This window comes from Eschrichtius robustus, chromosome 10, assembly GCF_028021215.1.
Source record: "Eschrichtius robustus isolate mEscRob2 chromosome 10, mEscRob2.pri, whole genome shotgun sequence".
Lineage (NCBI taxonomy): Eukaryota > Metazoa > Chordata > Mammalia > Artiodactyla > Eschrichtiidae > Eschrichtius > Eschrichtius robustus.
In genome coordinates, this window is record NC_090833.1 from 12,722,406 (window position 1) to 12,730,471 (window position 8,066).

Sequence of the window (8,066 nt, forward strand, 5' to 3'; positions counted from 1 at the left end):
GTGCCCTCTTCATACAGCCCACAAAGCTAAGAATGGGTTTTACATTTTTAAATGGTTGAGGAAAAAGTCAAGAATACTATTCTGTGACACATGAAAATTAGATGAATTTTGAATTTCAGTATCCACAAGTTGTATTGGAACATAGCCGTGTCCATTTACATATTGTCCATGGCTATTTTCCCATTGCAGTTACAGAGTTTAGTGCAACAAAGACTGTATGGCTCACAGAGCCTAAAATATTTACCATCTGGCCCTTCATGGAAAAAATTTGCCAACCGCTGCTCTAAAGTATATTCCATTTGTGGAAATGTCTTTCTAAACCTTTGCAGTGTCAACAGTTCCGGTGTTAAAAGCAGAGAATAAAAGCAGCACAGAGGCGAGAGAATGGTGTCAGTTCCTTATCACAATCTCTGGCCCCCTAACTGGCTGTCCAAGTCTAGTAGCATCTCTACTGAAAAAACCTATACAAGTGCAGGCTAAATTCCCTCACTGTACAGGGGGAAACTTAAGACCCAAAGAGCTTTGGTGTTCTAGCCCCAGCTGTGCAAGCAGGTTAGTCAGGACTCAGTTCAAGTGACAAAAACCCTACTCCAGCTACCTTCTGGTAGGAAATTTATTGGCTCAGGGAACTAAAAAGACCAGGTGTTCGAATGATATGGTCAGGAATCTGTCTATCTCTTGATTGTGTTTTCCTCTGGGTTAGTTTCGTTCTCAGGCAGGCTCTCCTTAATGGTCTCTGGAGAGAGACTTGAATCCCAAGTTAAAAAAAAACAGACCTCTCAGAATTTCTCCCAGGACATGGGGCTGCATCTTCCTTCCTCTGCTTTCAGTCTTACTTGGCTAGGATTTCTGATTATACAGAATGGCATTTTATTTTTGATATGCCCTGTGACCTTTCTAAGGTAGAAATAGAATTTAAAATTTAACCTTAAAAAACAAAATTAAGTTTACCTTCGCTGAAAACAGGCCTCTCCCCATTAAAAAATTCTGGCCACCGACCTCAGCAAAAGGAAAGCGGTTCATTCCTCAAACATCTACACATGGCAGGCGTGGAAGGTGTAAAGATGAGGAGGCATGGTCCCTGTGCACTATCGTGTGCCTTGAGAAAGGGAAGATTTGGGAGCTGCAGGAGCGCAGAAGTTGGGCACTTAACCAAGCCGGAAAGGGAGGTGAGGGCACAGATGACTTCCCAGGGGAAGCAGCAGGTGAGCTGAGCGCTGAAGGGTGTTTAAACACTAGCCAGGCAAAAGGTTTAAGAAGAGTGTCGGAGGGAGAACAAAGCCCAGTGAAGTGATCACGAGAGCTAATCATAAGAGGAGTTAAGACACTTCTGAATACCTCTACCCACAGGATAAGCCAGGAGTACAAGGCCTTCTGCAGTGTGCCCCAATGTATGTTCTCCCCCCAACCAGACAAAACTGCTTGTACACCCCAACGCCACGCAATCTCCCAGTTCCCCGTGTCCTTGTACAAGATGTTCCTTCTACTTGCAAAGTCTCTTCCGTGCACCTCGAACCCATTTGTCTCTCAGACACCTCCCTACCCATCCTCACACCCCCCAAGGCAGTCCACTGCCTTTCTGCTTCTTAAGTGCCTGGTTCTGCTTTAGGACTCATCGCTCTATCTATCTAGAGATTTATTTATTTATAATTTAAAAAATGATTCTCACTGAAAATAGACGAGCCTTGAGGACAAGCTGCTTCCCCATGAACTCGGAAAGTACACCAGTCAACTCTCTTCTGTATGTGGAGTTAATCCTGGATGCTGGAAATGTTCAACTCCTTTGGCTTCAACTGCCATCCCTGCACTAATGTCTCTGAAGTTCCCTTCTCTCTTCTGAGCTAGTTCCAGCCTCTCTTCTGAGCTACAGACCTATCTGTCCGGTGCACTCCTGGGCACCTCCACCTGAATATTCCCCTGGTACCCGAACCAAAACCGAGCTCGTTACTCCCCCTTGCCGCTCCCCAATTGCTCCTGTGTTCCTTGTCTTTGGGAACAACATAATGTTTATTAAAAATAAATTAAAAATTAGAAACCTGTGAGTTTTCTTTGACATTTTCCTTTCCCCCACTCCCCAAATCCAGTCTCCTAAATAGTCAACTTTATATATTAAAATTATACATGCTGTTATATAGAATCATATATTACATCAATATTTTATATATGATCCTATGTAATATCATATACAGCTTAAATATATAAAGATTAGGAAACTGGATGTGTTATTGTTATATGTATAGTTATAAATGTATATAATATATGATCATATATAACATGATAAAGTGACATATAATAATTAACTTTTCATTATATGCCCTTTTTCCATCCTTGTCCCTGAAGCTGTCTCACCACCCCTCCCTTAGATTATTGCAGTGTCTTCAGGACTCAGGGAAGGACTCATCCCCTTCAAATCTATCCTCAAGCCACTGCTTAAGTCATCTTTCCAAGGCCGCAGTTTGACCATGGCCTTTCACAGTTTATATTTTGAAGTTGAAATGCCTTAGCATGCTATACAAGACTTATCCCAGGCTAGCCTACTTTCAAGCCTCATCTACCCTCTGCTGGAAAAAGATTAATAAGAGAGATTCATTTCAAACAGTGTGGCCAGGGCAGAATTCTCTGAGGAGGGGACATCTAGCCCCTTGAGGACATCCCATTTAGCTAGAGCCTCCTGTGCCCCATTACACCCTCTTCTTACAATGACTATGGCACTCGGTGACTGAGTGCTTACTGGATGCCAGGCCAGTGCCAACCTGTCAATTCAGAGATTCATCTTGCTCTCTTGGAATCATCACAGCACTTGTAAATTGGTTCTCTGTTAAGCCCTTTTTTTTTTTTTTCTAATCTATTTATTTATTTATTTTTGGCTGTATTGGGTCTTCGTTTCTGTGCGAGGGCTTTCTCTAGTTGCGGCAAGCGGGGGCCACTCTTCATCGCGGTGCGCGGGCCTCTCACTATCTTGGCCTCTCTTGTTGCGGAGCACAGGCTCCAGACGCGCAGGCTCAGTAGTTGTGGCTCACGGGCCTAGTTGCTCCGCGGCATGTGGGATCTTCCCAGACCAGGGCTCGAACCCGTGTCCCCTGCATTAGCAGGCAGATTCTCAACCACTGCGCCACCAGGGAAGCCCAAGGCCTATTTTGTGGTTGAGGAAACTCAGGCTCATGGAGTTTGTCACCCACCTTAGGTCCCGCAACCAGTGTGTAATAGACTCAGGTGTTAACTCGGGCGACCCGACTCCAAACCCAGATTCCCTAACCACTGCACCATGCTGCGTCTGCAGGGACAGGATGCTGCTTCCTGTAGAACTGTTGACTCGTAGACCCATAGCTTTCAAGAGGAATCCCAGCTCCTCCGCTCAGCGCTCAGCCTCCCCGATCTGGCTCCTAGCCACCTCCCCAGCTCATCTCCCAACATTGCCCCAGCAAACCACTGACTGGGCACCCACCCTCCATCCTGATCCGACCCCTCCCAGCCCTAGCCTGCCTCAGACTTACTCATCCCTGAGGACTTCACTGAAAGGTCACCCCCTCTAGGATGACTTTTCTAATCCCTACCCCATGAGCCAGTTTCAATGCCCCTCCTCCTTGCTTCTCTAGCACCTGTGCTCCCCACTGTGTAGCACCTGTCCTGCTACACTGCAAATGCTGGCTCTCTTCTCGCCCTGTAGACTGGGCTCCTCATGGTTTACTGTTTCCTGTGCTTCATCTGGAGCCTGGCACAGAGTCAGTGCTTCATAAATGTCTGCTGACTTGAATTTACACAGTGGACGTCAGAACTGAAAGAGGACTGAACGACTTTGTGATCACAGCTGCTCACATTTGCAATACACTTTGAAGTCTAAAAGCCCTTGCACACTGATTATCTCATGTACCCTCTGAGGTTATTATCCCCATAGTTTAGGAAGCTGATAAGTGACTTGTCCAAGTTCACCCAGCCAGGAAGTGACTGGGCTGGGATTTGACCTCAGGTCTATCTGACTTCAAGGCTAGTGGTCTCTCCATCACTTCCACAATCATCTGATTCAAATAACACACACACATTTTACCGATGAGGACGCCAAGGCCAGGAGAGGTCAATTGCTTGCCTAGGGTCAGGTGGTCCGTACCGCATCCTGTGCTCTTTCCTCTACTCAAACAGGAAGTGCCCAGGAAGGTGACAGGTGAGGACTGGGTCCTGAGCCAGGGAGGGGAGCGCTGCCCGTGTCTTTTCCTGTCACCTCCTCCCATTTGTCACAACCTATATGTTTAAATATTGTATTTAGTATTTACTCTGAAATGCCTTTCATCTGATGTCCCCCCGTGCTCACCAATTTAGCTGTCAGAGTAAATAAATGTGAAGTTGGGTCTCCAGCCTCCCCCAGCTCACATTACCTTCCTAGAATTACTCCCCGGTGGGGCGGAACCGCTGCTGGGGGTGCTCCCACAGAATTTACCAGTTACTAATGAAGCCTCTTTTTAAACCCAAATCTTGGACCGTGACTCAGGTGGACGAGGATTGCAAAACTCACCCCAGGGGATGGGATGACCACATCCTATTTAGTGACCAGGAGAAAGACTGAGGTGAGAACTAGAAGACATTATACATGCAGGGTGCTTAGGACGTTGTACACGCAGGATGCTGATGACATTATATATGTGGACTACTGATGGCGTTATACACGTAAGGTGCTTATACTGTGCCAGAAGTAGAGGCAACACTTTTAAAATATTAGTTTTTAATATACAGCTAATTGTCACCACAATCCTGAGAGGTAAGTACTGTTATTCCCTTTTTGCAAGTAAGGAAACTGAGGCTCAGAGAAGCTAAGTGACCTGCCCACAGTCTCCCATAGGAAGAACCCCAGGATTCTGATAGAATGTACTGAATTTGCTAATCCTGATTTTGCCAAGGTCACTCCTATCCGGACTCTCTTTCCTGCTGGAGTCAGAAGTTGCTGGAAGAGATTTCTCTTTCAAATCAATTTCACTTCTGTCCTCTTTGAAGTCAGGCAAGCCCTGGGTTGGAATAATGGTTCTGCAGTTATTCAGGAGAATATTTGATTCTTTGGTTGACTTATGCCCTGCCTTCCTCCATAAAAATTTTTTTTGATGTGGCACCTACTAGAATAACAACTGGAAAAGGCAGCCAGTCCATAGTAACAATGGCTAATATTTATTGGTTGCTTTCTGTGTGCTAGGCACGGTTCTGAACCCTTCTACATGAATCATTTGCTTACTTTTCACAAGCATAAGAAGTGCACTCTGCTATCATTCCCACTTTACAGATGAGGAAACTGATACTGAAGAGTGGCTGAATAACTTGTCCAGGGTCCTCCAGGTAGTAAGGGGCAATGTCAAGACTGGCACCATGGCAGTCTGACTCCAGAGTATTTGTGCTTCCCTACTAAGTTTAATGCCTGTTATTCTAGTTTTGATTTTCTGAGTGCCATATCAGAATTCAGGAGCAGAATTGCGTAGTAGGTAAGAGTTTGGGTTCTGGAGTCTGAGTGCTAGAGCTTGAAATGAGGCTTCTGTAAGCTTGTTTCCTCAACTATGAAATAAGTATAATAATATAACCTCCATGCAGAGTTATTGCAAGGGGTCAAGAGGATAATGCATGTAAAACAGTGCTTGGCACATAAGTGCTCAATAAACAGTAGTTTTATTATTATTATTATTATTATTATTATTATTATTACCACCACCACCACTTAGGGAGCGAATCCTTCACGTTCCTTCTCATAGGACAACAACAGCTTGTTTGTCCAGCCTCTGAATCTTGGCCGTCATCTCTCTACCTGGAATACTTTCTTCTCTCCCATGAATGCATCCATATTTCATATGCCCTTTCGTTTGAGCTCAAGCCTCCTCCGCACCTCTTGCCTGCAAAGCCAGTACCATCCTCATGGCCTCTTCTTTCCTGGAGTCCTTCTGCACTCACACATCTGACATATGTGCAGCTTCATATAATGTTCAATGACCTCCCGCTTCCCCCAGCTACCCAGAGGGGAGGAGAACAAGGAGATAAAGTCGCCCGACCATTATTTCCATTTTGAAGATGACAAAGCAAGCTTAGCCCGTAACTGATGAGGCCAGGAGTCATATCCAGGTCTTTTGATGGATAATATGGAAAATGTGTGTGTGTGTGTGTGTGTGGGCACATGTGTGTCCGTGTGTATGCATAGAGTGGACATGGTCATGTATGTAGCCTAGAAATCAAGAGCATAAACTTTGATGTCAGATGAATCTGGTTTTGAGTTCTTGGACCTGACAATTAGTAGCCATGTGGCACCATTTTGGAGGTATCACATGATCTCTCTGAACCTCAGTTTCTTCATCAGTGAAATGGGTACAATAAGAGACACTACTTCATAGGGTTATTATGAAAAAAAAAAAAAAGGTCATGATTGTAAAATGTTAAGCCTGTCCTGGAGTAAAGTACCAAGGAGTGGCTGCTGGGTTTATTATGTTCAAAAAAGATATTTGAGAAGGAGGATGTTGTTCGTCTGTGGTCATGTGGATGTTTGAGGGTGCGTGTGTATGTGTGTGTATGTGTGTGCGTATGCACCAGCTTTCACATTGCAATTGTGCTCTTAGTAGAAAAGATTAGGGTCCAGGGACTTCCCTGGTGGCACAGTGGTTAAGAATCCACCTGCCAATGCAGGGGACACAGGTTCGATCCTTGGCCTGGGAAGATCCCACATGCCCAGGAGCAGCTAAGCCTGTGCGCCACAACTACTGAGCCTGTGCTCTAGAGCCCGCAAGCCACAACTATTGAGCCCTCATGCCACAACTACCATGCCTCAGGCATGCCTAGAGCCCATGCTCCACAACAAGAGAAGCCACGACAATGAGTAGCCCCCGCTCGCCGCAACTAGAGAAAGCTGGTGCGCAGCAATGAAGACCCAATGCAGTCAAAAATAAATAAATAAAATAAATAAATTTATATATTAAAAAAATGATTAGGGTCCGAAGAGAAGCTTTTCACTCTGAATGTCTGTATCGGAGAGCAATAAATGGCTGGAAATGCAGTGGGTGGGAAATGCCATTGGCTGAGGCTGGGGCCATTTTCGTGTACCTTGGTGTCTGTAAAAAAACAGATATTTGTCTCTTTCGAGGATACAGGTGTGAGTCTTTAGTATTACACTGGAGGGCAGATACCCTTGTCTGCCTGTGTCTGTTAGGATGTGCCTGTGTGTGTGCATGACTGAAGCCGTGACTACTGGGAATCCTGTGTCTGCAGAGGTGTGTAGGCTGTTTCTGACTATAAATGGTTACCTTGCCATCTGTAGGGATATGTGTGTATATCTGGGGGTGTCTGAGTCGAGGACACGGGGTTTTCCATGTGTATGGAGCTCCATGGGAGTCTGTGCTCTCTTAACTATGGATGTGTGTACACATGTAAGAACAGTTGTGTGGGGTGTTTACATTTGTAAATGAGGGCCGTTAGGGAGGTGTTGGTATGTGCGACTTGGTGGAGGTGGGGTGTGTAGTGTCTGTAGGGCCAGATCTAAGTGTGCATGTTTGTTTTCAGAAGATGATGTATATTTACATGTCTCCCTAAGCTCCGTTTGTGTGGGAAGGGCATTGAGGCTGTGAGTGTCCACTTGTGTGTGTATGTAGTGTGTTAGGTGTGTGTAAGGCCTTGTCTTTGAGTTTGAGGCTTTTGTGTCTGAGTCTTTGGGGGCTGTGTCTCCTATCTAAATGCCTGGGCCTCCTTGCTTTCCCCACTTCTCTCACTATCGGTAGAACCCTAGAGAAGGTGAGATGGCATTAGACTGGATAGCTCAGCAAATTCTGCAAAGAAGGGGGTGTCCCAGGCAATCCCCCCCTGGAGAACACCTCCCTGGGTGTTCAGGGGAACACCCCCCCCAACCCAGCCCAATCCCATTTAGGATGGGATGTAGCCCAAGCCCTGAGGAACTGGTGTGCTCTTTAGTTGTTATGGAGCAGAGGCAGCTGCGCAGGTGTGTGCAGGTATGTGTAGATGTCTTGTGCTCCTGTAAATGATGCGAACAGGTTATCATTTGCATCAGATGTACACAAACGTAGGAGGCATGGATTGCATCAACGGAGTATAATGTGTGA